Raw genomic sequence first — 18,169 nt, 5'->3', positions numbered from 1 at the left:
AGAAGACTTCTATAGCTTGTGGTGTCACACATGTACAAGGATATAGAGAAAGTATCAAGAAAATTCAACATATTTTCACTTTTCTTGCATAACAAAAGAACACTTGACTTCTCTCTTTTGGAAGGCAGGGTGAATAATATTGCCCTAACATACACCAGTAGCAAGTTGAAGAAATGTGCACTTTTTTCAAAAAGTAAAGTTTTGTGAAATTCACTTATATTTTCTTTATATCGTTGTATGCATGTGACATCATACATTGTCGTAGTCATCTCATCCAGCAGTGATTGCATAGATATTTAAAAAAAACCATAACTTTTGAATGGATTGTCCAATTTCCCAAACTTTCAATGATGTGTTCTACTAATGTTGCATTCACTCAATCCACATGTATATATGAAGGTGGACTTGTCATTCAAGAAACCATTTTCTTTTCCTTGAAATACCAGTACTTAAAGCCAAATTCTAAGATAAAACATAATAACAAAACAAGGTAAACACGTCATCAAAATTATATTGAGATAGAACTACAAATCTTGTTTTTGGATCTTTCCCTTTCCAGTCCTGGGGACTTGTTCCTCTGTTCACTTTAGTTGTCAGATAACTTCAATAATCTTAAAAAATACAATGTCATAAACAGTTGGTTCAACTTGGAAAATGTAATAATTATTGTCATAGTAAAAAAAAAAATCACATAATTTTGTTTATGATTACTACGTTGTACATGGAAAAACAACAACTAAGAATTCAAGAACAAGTTGTGTACCAGCTATAGGCATGTGGACTTTTTGTGGAGTTTGATTATTTTATGATTTTTTTAAGATTGTGGACTAGGGCATGCATGAACTGCCACATGTATCACTTTGGTATCAAGGGAATTCTGGTGAGCTAGGTATACAAAAGTCACTTCTATTGTGATGATTTTGTAGATATTAAATGTATTTGAAAATGTTAATAGATAGTGAAAAGGAACTGAAGTCTTGCCTTTCACTATCACTTAACAATATGGTGTTAACAAACAATGTCACCTCCGAAACACAAGAAAAAGCAACCTACATGGAAAGCTTTGATTGGTAAATCTTCACAACTAAATTGCTTAAATTGGAAATCAAGCTTCTAAGATGAAAGCATCTATATGTTTACTTAATTAAAGCAGGAGAATTGATCTTGATTACAATATTATATGTACAACAGATGGGTGTATTTTGTGCATTCTCTTTGTTAAAAAAGTGAAAAAATGTAAATTTGCCCTAAAACGTACAGTATAGTAATAAAAATAAGAGTGAGAGTGTGTTAGTTGATTTCTCCACTTTGAGACTTATGTTACTAAAATAAATGAAACCATTGGTGTACATGATATGGTTTCTCTTCAATAGAAATGAGCAAAAACTCTTGTTAACAGTGTTTTGTCACCTCCGAAACAGTAATTCTTAGTTTTTATTAGATATTTTATTAATCTCTAGAAAATTCTCACTTCCTGTTGCCATATTACTATTTTCATCCAAAAGAGATTCCTGTCAATTGGACAGAATCAAACAAAATTGCTTTGTCTTCGAGAAATTATCAAATATAATACGCTTGTTGTTTCGGAGGTGACGATTGTTTCGGAGGTGACAAGTGTTAACGGAAAATTGTAAATTGCTCCGAAATGAAAACAACAGGCTATATTTCTACTACCTTCCTTCAGAGATAATGTGAGGGGATATGTTACATTTTTGTAAATGTAATGTATAACTAATGTCAAGAATAAAAAAATCAAATACATAAATCTGTTGTCTCGGAGGTGACAGAAAAGTTAACGGAAAAGTTGCATAAATTTATAAACACTCACTAAAAAATGATAAGCTATTTGAATCAAATAATCTTTGGATCGAAGTTAAGTCAGATTGATTACTATTCTGTTTTGATGGAAATTAGCAAAGTTGAATTTTATAATTGTGAGCAAGAGCTAACTCAAAAGAGGGGTTAATTGTTAACGGAAAATGTCACCTCCGAAACATAAAGTTTGGACAATTTCAGTCTTTAAAGAAGACAAAGCAGAACCTGGTAAACATAATAGTTCTTAAGTTTGGATACCTGTCTATCACCACAACAACAAAAATAATGAAAAGGAATAAACAATTTAATATGCTAGGTCTGACAAAAAAACCATGTCAGAGTGCATACACCAAAAGTGTTGGATTTCAAGCATGTAAGTGCATGCCACATCTGAAAGAAAAAGAGAGGAAAGTTCATTAAGGTACCCAAGGTAGACACTGTGGGTGGTAAGTTTATGAGAAAAAATAATGCATATCTGTCCGTGTATAAGAAAGTTATACACCAATTAGTGCCAAAACCGTGTTTTACACCACTGATTGTAAAAATGGCCATATCTTATATCGAGGTCTCCACTTTATTTTCTGCTAGATTAATATATTTTTGATTTGTAAAACCAAACAAAGTTTGATTTGAGCCTCAAATATAAAAAATAATCACAAAGAGCAACAAGAATGCATTTTTAGGGATTTTTAGGTCAAAAAATGCTTTCTGGCTTCAAAAGGTATAAAAATGCACAAAAGGGAACTTTTCTTAAAGGTAAAGTTGGTTTAACACACTTCAAACTATGGCTAACAAAGTAAGATTATCAGTTGTCCTGAAATATGCGGGTAAAATTTTGGTGGTCATGTCGCACAACTCACGGAAATGCCCATGTAATTCTAAGTTATTTCGACAAGCTTCAGAAGGCATACTACCAACTACTAATTTCCTGTGGCAAGTGTAACAAACCCATAGAGAATTTCTTGGTGATTTAACGATTTGACAGTCAACATCGCAGTCATCACTGCATGTATGCAAGTACTCCTCTTTTATGCATTTCTGATCATTATATTTTGCTCTTCTGCACTTCAATACTTGGTTTTTGAATAATAATTTCAAACACACACAACACACATATTCAGGGCCATGTGAAACAATTTCCCTAAAATTTTTCAAAACATGATCACGATTTCTCATATTCATTTTTCTTCGCCTTTTTCGTTTCATGTTTCTCATCGCAACCTGCTGTCTGTACTCAGAATTTGTCTTGTACTTACTGTTTGAAATTTCTCTCATAATTTTCTTATATCTTTCCCTAAACTTGATATTGTTTTTATAATTATTTTTCTTCATTTTCTTAAGCCTTTCCCTGAAAGTGGAATCCAAAGAGTATTTGTCTTTTTGTCTGTTCTTCACTTCTTCTTTCTTTTCTAACCTGTAAGGTACATCTGTTTGATATTTTACTTTCTTTGCAGCTGCCTTTCTAACTTTGCGGAATAGAAAAGGCTGATCATCTGAAAAAAATTCTGTTTCTAACAGCCTTTGCTCACTTCTTTTCTTTTCTCTCTGTGCTCTCATTCGATCTCTATTTTTCTGTCTGGTAACATTAGCATTTCTTTTTTTCCTTTTTTTTTTCTTTTTAATAGTTTGCTTAGTAGTTTTAACTTCTTCAGATTCTTCAGTACGCCTACTCATTTTAACTTCATGTTCAATGTCATCCTCTAATACTCCATCGTTTAATACATTTTTTTGACGATCACTGACTTGTTTTGTAAGTTTTCTCTTTCTTGTCACAGGTGTTCCCATATCAGTAATGTTTCGTGGACATGACAAATTTTGGGAAAAACTTACAGTTTGGATCCTTGGACACACAGATTCTACAACATCATAATGATTGCCATTTGTGTGTTGCAAGTAAACACCTCTTTGTGATGTAACAATTCCAAATTGAAGTTTGCTTGCACCAAATAATTTCCATTTTGAACAGTTTTCTTCATATATATAAATATCAGCATCTAGTAGATTTGATAAGGCCATTATTTCCAATTCTGTAGCCCATGTGCCATTGTTGAATACTCTTTCCTTTGTAATGTATTTTACAACATCTGTGTATCCTGATCTTAAAAGGCTTACATAATCTTGCTTGTTTTGTAAAATATGCTTAACTATTGCTTTTCGAACACAACGGTGTGAATCTTCTTTGCCACATGTGACATATGATATAGCTCTGTAAAAGCAATTTCCATCACCAGTAATTCTATAGATAGTCAATGGTTGTGACAGAATAGTAATATCATCATTTTGTACCATGTGTTTTTGCATATCAGTATTGCCACATTGGTCATTAACTTTTACACCTAATTTCCAGCAAAACTTTTCTCTATCAGATTTATTCACAGGACTGTACTTGAGATTAATCCTTTTTTTATCTCCCACTTGTTTCACCTCAGATGCATCAACATCGACATTTACTGTCTGTTCACATGTGTTTTGTGATGGGATTTGTGTCTGTTGCACGTTTGATACCATTGTTTGTTTTGAAGTCATTTTCCTCACACCAACACTGCAACTCTTTAATGTTTGAGTTTTAGTAATTTTACACGATAAATCATAGCTTTCCTTCTTATTTTCCACAGCTGCATCTGAACTCACATGAAACACTGGTAATTTCTCACCCAAAGTACCAGATTGAACAGAAGTTACACTTTCCACAGCGTCAAAATGATTGCCTCCAGTGAACAGAATATATATGCCTCTCTCAGTTGTTACTTTGTTGTAGTAACCAGGTTTCCTTGCAGACAGTATTTGCCAATTTTCTGTTTCATCATCATACACATATATATCACGATCTAGCATATGTGCCATTGAACTAATATCAGTGTGACCAGCCCACGTTCCTAAATCCATCAATTTCTCTTGAAAAACAAAGTCCCTGACACTCTGATATTTCACTGAGTTTATTACTTTTTTAAATAAATCACCCGTTTCCAGTAAATGTGCCACATTGGATTTCCTGAGCATGAAATGGTTTTTCTCGCTGCCAGTAACAACATGAGCAATACTTCTGTAAAAGCAGTTGCCATCACCCATAACTCTCTTGATATTTACAGGTTTCCTCATACACAAATTTTCATTTCTATCGTGCACTGATTCATCGGCAGAACCACTGTAACTGAAATTCAATTTATTGCACAAAGACTGTTTGTCTATGTACGTAATCGGCACAAATTTGAAATTTCGATCTCTTCTTTCTGTTGTCTTCTCAACTGAAACAAATTCAACTTCATTCTCATTTCCATAGACATCACTGTTTACATTAATTTGGTTTTTCTTTGCTTCACTTTGAGTCTTACAGCCAACATTGTTAATCCCTTTAACATGATCATAATGTTTTAAAATGTTGCTATTTTGATCATTTGTATTCTTACATGCAGTATTTACTGGGTTTGATCTCTTGGAGCCACTAGTGGTCAATGCATTTTTCTTAGAATTTGATTGTAATACCAGACCGGTTAGTTCAAACTGAGTAGTATGTAAATCACATGCCATTGATTTTGCCAAATTCAAACAGTGTACCTGTATACCTTGCCATGATGAAATGCTAAGCAAGACACTGCAACCATCTTGTACCAAGTATCCATCATGACTTCTGGAATGAGAATCAAATACATAATAACCGTTGTCATGTGTAATGATTGCAAATGTACTCTCAGCAAAATTCATAAGACATGCATCATATCTGCACAGTTCTTGTTCTAAAGCTTGGCTCAATGACAAAGCACCAAAGTTGGACAAAATGTTTTGATTTCCATGCAACACTCCGTATTTTGACTCAGCATAAGTTATTTGAAAGTTTTCATCCAAAATATGAAGTTCCTTGGGTAATTCATCTATCATTACAAGCTCTTCATTCAGTGGTGAATCCTTCTTTATGTAATAATACAACTCATTCCCAAGTGTCAAAATCTGATCAAGATCACGAGGTCTCATTTCATTTCCATTCTTTGTTTGGGTGTAGAGAACAGCCACAAGGGAATTACATGCACATTGTTTGCCAGCAGTATAACCAAAACGTTGATCACCTTGATTAAAATTTCCTTGTGTAATTGTTTTCGTCCTGGGATATGATTGCCCTCTACCACATTCAGAACTCGAGAGTGAAACAGGCTTACAGACACATTCTTCAGTCTCTAAATCACTTGCAGCTGGTTCATCATCTAATACATGTACTGTCAATTCCTGTACATCATATGAATTATGGTGGTCAGCACTTTTTGCAGAATCATCATTCATTACTATGCAGTCAAATGGATTAGTATTTTGTTCACGTTCAGGCAAGAATATTGATTCATTACAAACTTCAGCACACTGTGTAGCTGAAACAGGTCGGTGACATGGAGAGTGAACACTAGCATCTGTACAAGAATTCACAGGGAACAATTCCTTCACTGATATTTGTCTGTCACTTTCAACATCTTTTCTTTCACTGTAACATGGGTTCAGTTCATGCACACTGTGGATTCTGTCACACTTCACTTTGGACATATCATTCAAGCCTGTGTTGTCTCTACTTGTGCATTTACTGTCCTCACGGTCAGATATTCCATTCTTACACAGCTTTCCATTCTTTGCTACATGTTCTCTTTCAGGAATTACATGTTTGACCTTTCCATCATTACGAACCTGTGAGTCAACATTTTTTACCAGTGGCACACTTTGTCTGTTGCGGATCTTCGTGAAACGACCTTTCTTTCTTGGTTGCCGTGCATTCCCACCTCCATAAAGCATGGTCACATTCCAGAGTTCTTTTCCAATGTCTGTGGAAGGGACATAGGCACATGTAGTCTGATCACCATTTGGTTCACAACATTCATTAGTCATATTAAAAGTGCTTCTAGCCACATCAGCCCAACTTCTCTGTGTTTTCGCACAGATTTGCTCAGTGTATTTTGCCATAACATGAGGTGACTGAACACACTTTGAATATACATTCAACACAGATTCAGTGTATACCTGCAGACTATCATTTCGTTCTGTGTCCAAGTTTGCATTCACATTTCGCTTCACAAGTTTACCAGGTTCTTTCTGCCTTCTTTCTAATTTTGATTTCTTGCCCTTGCTGGTCTTCGCTCTTTTTTGCTTTTCAAGATAGTAGGCTTTCATTGCTTTGCCAATGTAGGTCACACCAGGTTGGAGAATCACACCATTTACTGATCTCACTGAGCTCTTGTTATTGGTCTTGGTCTTGGGATTGTCAGTCATTGTTTGGGATGTTGTCACTTTTGTCTTCTCAATCATTTTTGTCTTCCTTGATTTCACAATTGTCCAACCATCATCAACTGCAATTTCTAATGGCTGGAATTGCCTCTTGGTCAAATTTGTAATGAATGTCGAATCTGATTCATCTCTGTCACAATCTGCTCTTTTCTTCACACGCATATTTGTCATTTCTGAAATTCCAAGTTTGTCCTTTCTCTTCACATACCTCTTTTTCAGTCTCTTGGTTGATTTCTTCCACTGGTTGCTCTTGCATGATGAATGTGAAATATCAACACCAAAATCATCTTCACCAATGTCTTCGAGAAGCTCATATCTGTTGAAATGACAGGGAATGCCAACTTTGTCAAAGATGCGATGGGCAATATTATTGCTTCCACATGCTGAACATATCCAAATCAACCTTGCATCACACAGTCTAGCCTCAGAAATGGTTCCTGTACACATCACATGGAACTGTTTGCCACAATCCTCACATGGTACTTTGCTTTCATTTTCATTGATCACATTGCAACATGCACCACATTCACTGACCTCTAGATTTCTCATCAAGTCACAACTTTGGAGGATATCTAGGATATCACTAATAATATCCTTGAATTCACTTGCTTCCATTGTCAAACTATATGGCCTTAAATCTTTAAACTTATGCTACAATATATCAATCAACTGTTCAATTAATATACTTCTTGAGTCCGTATACCTCTATGAATCACGTCTACTCCACTAGTATTATGATTTTATTTTAGCACTATTGCGTTTACAGTAGTGTCTTGAAACCTGCATGTACTAGTACATGTGTACTGTACTGTACAATGTGCTTGCAATGATGCAACACCCGGTCCTTTTTTACCAACAGATGCCGTTTTTTGTCTACCAAGCAAAATGTGTGTGCTAGTGCTATGTACTCAAAATTTCTTTTGTACTTCACTGTATAAGTCAATCAATAACACTGAAGCAATTTGTTTCTACCAACATGTGGCGCTCTTTGTCTGTTACGTGCTGGTAATAGTTACTGTGGCAGTTGCAAGAATGTGATTACTACACTCACACTTGTTTGTCTATTTTTGTGTTTACCGAGTTTGCTACCAGAATAACAGGTGTGATTTTTTTTTTTAAATGTTTATATAAAATAACAATACACTACTTGTATCAGTCAGGTCACTTTAATATGAAAGTGAATATGAACTACACACAATATTTTTCTTTCCCCACAAGGTATATATCTTTATAAGCACATGTACATGTACAATGCCAAAGTCAATCAATTCTTCCACAAAATCAAGACTTCTTTAATACTTAACCCTCAATGTTGTGTCTAATATACTTTTTCCAAACTCTTTTTTTGTTTAGTTGTTGAAGTTTCTCTGTGTTTCCTTCAGGTATCTTTGTTTTTCTCAAGAGTCTAATAGTTACACTTTGGCTGTCAACCACAACTCTGTGACTTAAAAGCTTTTTGCAATGAAAATGAAGTATACAATATCTGATGAAAAATAAAGACAATTTGACTATTAAGTACACACCAATGGTATTCAGATAATAGCATAAAATATACACAGATGAGATCCAGATATGATTCAAGACAAGTTTCAGATACAACTGAAAATGATATTCAGAAACGAATGGAGATATGATTTAGATATGATTCCAAATGAGATTCAGATACAATTAAAGATAGATTCAGTGCCTAAGGGGATTTGCACAATCACACTGTCCTCAGACTATTTTCCTAATGTAAAAAAAAATTGTAATCTATCATTTCAAATTACTTTCCCAAAGCTTGTACTATCAAAACTGCAAGTATATTTATTGGTTTTAGTGAATGGAAATACCCTCCTACTAAATTACTTTTTATTTTGCTTCAACCAGTTGATAGCTTTCTGAATTATTTTTGACTTCAAAATTCAGTTGAGAATTTACAAAATCGCATAAGTGTTTCCCTTGCAATCAGCTTCTTTAATGCAGTCACTCAAAAACTTCACTTATATTTCCTGGTTCATGTCTTCACGTACACTTTCAAGAAACAATTAGTCAATCAACTTTCCTCCACACACAATCAATATTGACCTGTATGTACTACAGTTTATCCACAAATACTCAATGTGTATACAAAACTAAAACTCTTATAATAACTGAAGACACACAACTTCAATTTAAGAGTTTTGAAATTTGTTGCTTCTCCTCTCTGGTTTACAATTCAGTTGAATTTTCAGTTCAAGTTAATTTCTCGGGCCTGGTAACCCGGATTTTGATTTTATATCTCGGGCCTGGTAACCTGGATTTTGAGTTTAGTTCTCAGGCCTTGTAAGCTGGACTTTGAGTTTACTTCTCAGGCCTGGTAACCTGGATTTTGAGTTTATTTCTTGGGCCTGGTAACCTAGATTTTGAGTTTATTTCTTAGGCCTGGTAATCTGGATTTTGATTTTAATTCTCAGGCTTGGTAACTTGGATTTTGAGTTAATTTCTCAGGCCTGGTAACCTGGATTTTGAGTTTATATCTCAGGCCTTGTAGCCTGGATTTTGACTTTATCTCTCAGGCCTGGTAACTTGGATTTTGAGTATATTTCTCAGGCCTGGTAACCTGGATTTTGAGTTTATCTCTCAGGCCTGGTAACCTGGATTTTGAGTTTATATCTCAGGCCTGGTAACCTGGATTTTGAGTTTATTTCTCAGGCCTGGTAACCTGGATTTTGAATTTATATCTCAGGTATGGTAACCTGGAGTGAAGGGCTTGGATGGTTTTTCAGATGAAATTTCAATGGAATTCACTGGATGAAGATGTAATGATATGAAATGGAAAATGTGGGTGAAGAAAACAATACAACATAAAACAGACACAAATATAAACACACTTTCAACAAGAACAAACAAATCTCTATCCACAGCCTGCCACTCCCAGATCCTGCATAAAGACAAAACAATAATAGATATCTTCTTAACAGTTATCTATCAATGTAAATCAGTAATAACACTGAAAGCATCTTACTCTCAAAATCAATTGTATACCATAATTGACTTGAACTAGTATAAAGCAAATCAACAAGCCCTCTTTTCTTACCTCCAATAATTACATATTTTGGACACAATATGATATAAACAATTGATATGAATTGGGATCAAGGCTTACCTTTCTCACGAGTTTAAAATCTTTGTTGAAAAAGATATTTACTACTACTACTCGTTGTAATATTTTGAAAAACAATGTGGATTGCGCAAGGAGGTGACATATGTGCACAACATCACATCTAAGCTGACTCAATAGAGACTCAATCCCATCATATGCTGGCTCACAAGACCTTACTAGTCATATTAATAAAGTACATTGTACATTACATTGCGAATGTGGTCCTAGAAAAAATCACAAAACATACCCCTTAACTACAGGATAAACAACTATAATATTGACTATAGATATGGTCTAAAGGACTCATCACAGCCCCTCATCACAGTGTGTGTTATATACGCCACTGACACCTGCCATAAGTTCTTATTATTCTTCAATAGAGTTTTTGATTAGGTGAATGTGAGAATGTGACGCCAAGTCTTAGCGTACAGTATGTCAATGCGTCACACCTGAATGTTAGCCGCTACTAAATACATTACGATTTCACATGTCACACCTTGTGGAATGCTGTCAAAACATCAGGACAAATAATTTTACTCACAGGATAGTAACTCACTGGGACATGCTGCCAAAATCAGTCGTGAAGGAACTGGACTCAACAGAATCAAGCCAAAATAGATGCCCTCCTGTCAAAAAAAAATACAAAGTCCCGATACTCAGCCAATCAATTACATTCTCAGTCACTACTGCAATATAAACAAAATATCAAGTTGACATACAGTAGAAACTTGCTCAAAGTGGGCAGGCAATACAAGACTAACTGTCTTTCCAGAAGCCCAACAACACAAGTCAATATAGGTGAATGTGCAGAAGGCAGGCTGGTGCCTGCCCTTGAGTGCAACACATGTAGAACTCTATTAGAACTGTAACACGTTAATAGAAGGCCCTATAGTAATATATATGCAGAATTTGTGACTTGTTTCTGAACTTCAAACACTTGTAATATATATTGTGTCTTGACAAAATGCCAGATAAGTATCCTGGGATAAATTATGTGGATTTTAAAACATGAAGCATGGTGAAGACTACAAGGTACATCAATGCACTGCATCAGCCAGGCCAGGCACCAAGACATGATTGCATATGTAGCATTTACATGTAGGGTTGAGGGTACCACGTATCCGTCACCCTAAGGATCTGTAACGTTAGCTTGTTTATTCAAAAAATATAACACAAATCCGCCTAATTCCTACCTCAAATATGCCATAATTAAATACTGCAGTTTTGAATATCATGACCGTCTCGTTGATAAAGAATCTCTGTTTTAAAATAGCGCAATTATAATGCGTGCGTTCCATTTTCTTCGCGCAGCTACAATTTGTAAAAAGGGAACCTTGCGATCGGCACCCCCTCCCCTTCATAGGTAAACACGTGAATTTCACAGCATAGGTAATACACGTGAATTTCACAAGCCATAGGTAATACATGTGAATTTCACAGCCATGCGTCGTTACTGAGCGGATGTGTAATTTTTAGCTTGGTTTGTTTGAGTTTGATTCTCGTTTCTTTGTTTTTATTGTCTTTATAGCTAATGACACTTAATCCTGCGAGTACCTTTTCGTTCTATACGCAAACAGCCGTGATACGCAGGGTGCCGATTAACTATACACAGCCCAGTCGCTGTACATGGTACGTCGGTTTTGCATAGCGTAACAGCGTCTGGTCGGGCTAGGTGCCGATGGGAAAGTGCCCTGCCGATAGGTGGAGCCCCAATCATACATTGTAAATGCATGTATGGGACTATGGTACTTGCAAATTGCACAACAGTCAAAGCTGACAAATAAAATAAGTGTCAGAGGCTGTTGCATCGGCATAATCGTGATATAGTCCCCACGTCTCCGTTGGGGACTATTGGAATCCCTCTGTACCTACCTAGTACCTAGTTGAGAGTGTAGCACGTATTGCGTGTGTAGAGCTGTACCTGTCTGCCTCCCTCTTGCGGATTTTGATGCATTAGCTGACGTCATGATTGGTCAATAGCCGTGAGACAACACACACTAAAGTGACACACACATTCTTCATACAGTACTGCGTATCTCCGTGTATCTCCCACTATTATATGGTCGTGATATAGTCCCCACTCTATGGGAAACTGCGTGCGAATTACACGTGGTGGGGACAATTTCACGACCATAGAGTAGCCACTCCCCCTCTGTTATGCTCGTGATATAGTCCCCACACAACGACGAACTGTGCGTGTTTTGAATGGAGGTGGGGATTATTCCAACAGTATATATACTCGTGTTATAGTCCCCCCTCCACAGCGAACCGGCTACGTTATGTATGTCGGTGGGGACAATTTCCACAAATAAAAGTTGATGTGTTAATATACTGTATACTAGTATATATATATATATATATATATATATATATATATATATTGTCAGTTTCCCTTTCATTTTTTTAATCGATTTTCATTTGTGTCATTGTTTTCGTTAAAATTACACTGCACTCTCGGCAACGATGATGGTGATGATGGTGCTGTTGACGATTATTATATTTTTCTCATTATCATTATATGGTTAATCTGTTATCATTTTGCAATTATTGAAGTTCATGTTCCTCGTCAATCAACTCTTTATTGGTCAGTATATACTTTCTTTCTTTTTTTTTTCATCGATTTTTCATTTGTGACATTGATTAAGTGAAAATTACACTGTACTCTCACCTCAAGTATCCAATACTCTGAGCTATGTGTTGAAAACGATTATTAGCATATTTTTGCAGGCCAAAAAATAAAGTAATGCTATAGTAACCAACCCCTGTTTTGGTGCCCTAGTGATGATGCTGATGATGATGCTTTACGACCATTATTGTTTTTATCATCATTATCACTGTACCAATTGTAGTTAATAACACTCTCACTCTGTCATTATTCTAGTTGTTGTATCAAAGTATTCCTGGTATTACTTTAAGAATATAATTATAAATTGTATATTTAAGTTGCAACCGACATTTAATAAGCTATTGTGTGAGAAGGGTGTCTAAATTTCATCAAATTCTAAGGGTAGAGCTATACTGCAATATAAATTGATAGAAAAGGGGAGATTTTTATAAGAAGAGTGATCGAGATTCGGATTCTTATATAGAGATTCTTATAAGAAGATAAGTGATGGATAAAGAAATAGACAGAAAGTAATACCAGAAAAGATGTAGGGAAATCTTAAGTGAGAATAGATCAAAGGATATAATTCATAAATATATAAATTATTGAGGCATTGAGAGAGTCATCTTCTGATTTCTTTTTTGGAAGTGTGTTGGCTCTGAAAAGAGCCGTTGGGTTTGGACAGTGAATGAGTTCACTGTTGGAAGTCTTCGTCCGAAGACATGTCACTCGGCAGAGTGACGAAGGCATCTCTCCCGTACGGATTGCTTGGTCGTCGTCGTTGACCAGCCACTAGAGTAGGGGCATTCACGTGACGAAAGCCTGTCGGGTGGCAGACTTTCTTGTACGGCGAGCGCTTCCTCTTCTTGTTCGGTCCTGACTGGTTTGGCCCAGCGGTGGCGGCGGCGGCGGGGGCGGAGGCGGTCGCGGTCGCGGCGACGGTGCCGGAGGTGGTTTTCGGCTTCGGGGTCGATGTGCGAGGAGATGGTTCTCCATTGTCGTCGCCATCCTCGTCATCGTCCAGCTCTGCGTCGCTGAGTCTCTGGATGGAGGTGTCCGCATTGCAGGTCGACCAGGTATCGAAAAGGGGTTGCCTTGTCTCCAGCTGCCTAGGCCCTGTGAGAGGGAAGTACTTCCCCAGAAGGTCGCGGAAGAAGGCTTCGAAAATGTTCTGGCCTCTGACATGATTCCTCCATATGATCTCGGCCATATGGGCTTCGAAGTTGGACAGCTTCGTCCCATTGATACGTCGAAAGTGGTCCTTCGCGTGTTTCCAGGCCCCCTCGATCGTGTTCGTCGTCACCTCCTTCCTCTCCCCGGTTTCCACATTCTCGAAGACTGCCTTGAATTGGTCCTTGTGGACCACCGAGAAGTGCTGGTAACCCAGCTTGTTGAGTTGGACGTATCCGCTCCACCCGTCAGTGTAAATCGTTGTCCCGGGGACGACGTGGCGACGGATGATGCTGGTAAGCGTCTTTTCCGATCGGTCGTCGACCGGGTACAAGACGAGCTTGTTCGTCTCTCGCTCGACGAGTCCCACCACCCAGACTTTGACACCTTTCGTGCCATCGCCCCTGTGGTATTTGCACCTACGCCCGAAGAGGGATTCGTCGATTTCCACCTCGCCACGGAGGAGGACTGGGGATTATAGAAATCGGCGAGAGTACACTCGTTCGGTGACACGCGTTTACGGAAGTTCCCGGCCATGATGCATCTAGAACAACATTCTTAGAAAAATTATGTCTATATATATCCCTTTCAAGGATCCAGACAACTTTACCAAAATCTAATGTCATCCAATCACCTATCCCTGCCTCGATTCACTGCATTATGATTGGTCATTATTTCAGTAGCTGAAGAGAACTCTTCCCGCCAAAGTATAGAAGAGGAAAGGGGGAGAGTGATGCCCAACAGCGAAGAGATGTCAAAAAGTTGAGTTGCTTCCCTTCACGTCCGCAGCGATATCTCGAAAAACATTTAAAGACATAATTGACCATTGGCAGAAGAAAAAAAAAAACAGCATTAGTGCTTTGAAATGATTCCAAAATGTGAGTTTGGGATAGACCCAACCATTGTAAAATATATCATCAATGTTAATTTAAGTATTGTTAAATAGACAAAATATGAACAATAGTAATCATGTCATCACAGTGTTGCCAAACTTAACCGTCTAAAGTTGTGTTTTGATAAGAGAAATACTGATATCTCCTTATAACCGTACTGTATCTTAGGCTTTTTTGCCAAAAGTTTGTAAAGTAGGATGTTTTGTGAAACAAGAGACCTACACATATCAAGTTTTGTGTTTCAAATTTATTTTCCACATCTCATAATAAGAAAATGAAAATGAAATCAATGTTATTTCATGTAAGCAAAGCAAAATACATGTATACATACAGAAAAAACAGTCATTAACAAAATAATGCACATGAAAATAAAAAAAAAAGTTGTGACTCAGGATAAGTGACGGGTGTGGAGGGGAACAGCAATAGGCCATTGACATTTCGAGGCTGAACCCCAAAGACAAGATGAAAGTAGTGAGTCATTAAGAATATCATAATTACCAGTTATAAATGAAGGCGTTACATAATAGTTAACAAGAAGCAAACAGTACAATAACAAGGATTACACATGCATCAAATGTGATATCTTGAACATTTTTATAAATCGCTGTTCCCAAAGGCAAACAAGACCTTTAATTTCAAGTAACACGCTTATCGTATATCCATTTGCACATAGCATGACCGCCATAAGTACCACGAGATAGCCTGCTCCATGCCCTGCCACAAAACGTGTTCGGAAGGAAGCTGGATTGCCAGGCCCGCGCAGCCGACGTTCAGCAAATCAAAGACGCCATGCCAGACACACCCTCCCCACGCCCACCAGCAGACTGACTGACACGCGAACACGGCGAGTTTCCAGGGCGAGCTCAGGCACACGTTACGCAATGTCAAACCAAGCCGAGGGGTGCATTTTACATATGTGTAAACTCAATGCTCATTGTGTGTTCCCCATCACTCGGGAGGGACATTTCACAATGACATTTCAAAATCTGCTGTTTTCATGGCCGTTAAGATAAGAAGAGAATGATTACTTTCATTTACATTAAGCTTTATTCATTTCTCAACCTGTACATAACATGAAAGCATAACAACATCAAACACTTTATTCACAAATCATAAAAATACAAACAAAATTTCACATGACAAATATGTAATCATGTGAAGTAATACGTGAATTTCATTAAAAACATTATACAAACTGTAAGTATGCAAGTTGGGGGAGACCGTTATCAATAAGAAAATCGCTTGCTGTGGACAACGGCCTCTGAACATTATGCCTTAATTGTAACATTTTTGTTTCTTTTTAACTAGAGGAACGGGAACGGAACACACGTAGAACACATAATTGCATAACACAAAATCTGTTTTGTGCACAAACTTCATCGAAAATTATGAGGATGTTTTATAACTAAATAAATAAGATAATAAATGAAAAAGAAATAAATGAAGAAATAGAACAGATAAATCGACCCGTGTGAAAGCCTTTCTATTCAAAGTAGTTTTCACATTATTCAAAAATGTAATAAAATAGAAAATTAACTATAGAAATTATATCAGGGTAAAGGGAAAATAAGGAAAATGCATTCAATTGACATGTTAATAATAATGTAGTATCATAAAAACAATGATAATGTTGATAATGACAAAAACAACAGCAATGACAAAGATCATGATCATAATTATCATCATCATAAATCAATATAAATACCACGACGCATGCACCCGACCTGTGCGTGCATGCCTCGTGATTAAAGACGGGCACACCGAATAGTTAATTGTTATGGGGTTATTGAAACATTTTTTTTTTTCGTTTGTACTGCTAAAAATATATTAGGCTACTTGTTTTCATCAAATAATTCAGTGTAGCAAATGGATTCTGCATGAAATTGTGTTGTTGTTGTTTTTTTTCCTTTCTCTCTCCCTCTCTCTCCCTCTCTTTCTCATTCTTTCACTCAAAAAGCAATCCCGAACAATGCTCTAAACGCGTAAAGAGGGGAAAAATTTAAGTCACAAATTGACGAGAAAAGTGGTGATCATGTTGACAAGAGGGAATTTGAACTTCAAGCCCACACTACAGTGCTATGTTAGTCACTCACTAACCACAACAATTATTTGTCCGATAAATCCAAGCAAGATCAACATTGTGGAAATTGTCCCCATCACCATACATAACGAAACGAGTTTGCCGTGGAGGGGGGACTATATCACGAGTATATATACTGTTGGAATGATCCCCACCTCAATTCAAAACACGCACAGTTTATCGTTGTGTGGGGACTATATCACGAGCATAACAGAGGGGGAGTGGCTACTCTATGGTCGTGAAATCGTCCCCACCACATGCAATTCCCACGCAGTTTCCCATAGAGTGGGGACTATATCACGACCATAATAGACGGAGAAACTGTACACGGAGATACTAGTAATAAAGAGTGTGAGCTTCTACAGGAAACGTCTTTGGTGAAGACTAGATGCGCGCGTTGACCAATCAACTCCCGAGCAGACAAGCGGAGCACAAGAAGATATACCCATGTACTGATGTTGTAAAGTGTCAGTTGTGTGCAAGGGAGTAGCTGTCGGGATTCTATTAGTCCCCACCGGTGACGTTATACTCGAGGTGGGGACTATATCACGATTATGCCGTTGCATCTCTCCACTACTGCTGTAACTTATCAAAATCGTAATTTTAACTTAGCATTCATGTAATTAAAAAAAAAAAACAGGTTAACTGAGCACGAATTCCTCAAAGGTCATTGTGCTCTTTCGCACAGTTTTCGTTAATAATCGCAAGAGGAGTGTGACGACATTACCCATGTCATACGCTGCACCACGGAATTAATGATATTCATACTGATGCTATGGCAAGCATGCAATTCGTCACTCTTGGTCTAGAAACCCAAGTAAAGACTTCTCTACAGCCCAATACTTACCACAGACGGCTTAAACTCACAATTTGTACTTTTCAATCCTTTAGTGAGCAGACAACGACGATTACTTTAGTCTGCAGCAATCGCAGAATTATTTTAGTCTGCAGCAATCGCAGATGCAAAAAACGCGTGATTCGGGTTCGATGAAGGCAACTGAGAAAAATTTGTGGCACTGACATACTAGTAATGGCTAGGCTGGGCGCATGCGCAGTGCAGTACAAAATGTATGTGACGCGACGTCCTATCTAGTAGTGCCGTATTAACCGCTTCCCAAAAATATTGGACAGACACGTACGCGCACGTGCATTATACGTACGCACAACTTATGCAATCAAAATTTCCCTTTTTTTCACACGGATCAGAGGTGCATTTCATAAAAGGA

The 18,169-nt window shown here is 37.2% G+C and overlaps 1 long non-coding RNA gene across 1 annotated transcript; it reads right to left on the bottom strand.

Annotated features, from left to right (window-relative positions):
* Positions 1 to 5,124: 5,124 nt before the first annotated feature.
* LOC140246959 (uncharacterized) lies at positions 5,125 to 17,883 on the bottom strand. Its single transcript, XR_011902570.1, has 6 exons — positions 17,791 to 17,883; positions 10,737 to 10,821; positions 9,924 to 9,973; positions 7,280 to 7,387; positions 6,478 to 6,611; positions 5,125 to 5,443 (listed from the first exon to the last, which is right to left on the bottom strand). It is a non-coding gene; the product is annotated as an uncharacterized lncRNA (long non-coding RNA).
* Positions 17,884 to 18,169: the final 286 nt, after the last annotated feature.

The sequence above is a fragment of the Diadema setosum genome, chromosome 3, assembly GCF_964275005.1.
Source record: "Diadema setosum chromosome 3, eeDiaSeto1, whole genome shotgun sequence".
In the NCBI taxonomy this organism is placed as follows: Eukaryota; Metazoa; Echinodermata; class Echinoidea; order Diadematoida; family Diadematidae; genus Diadema; species Diadema setosum.
This window is presented reverse-complemented; position numbering and strand designations above follow the sequence as displayed.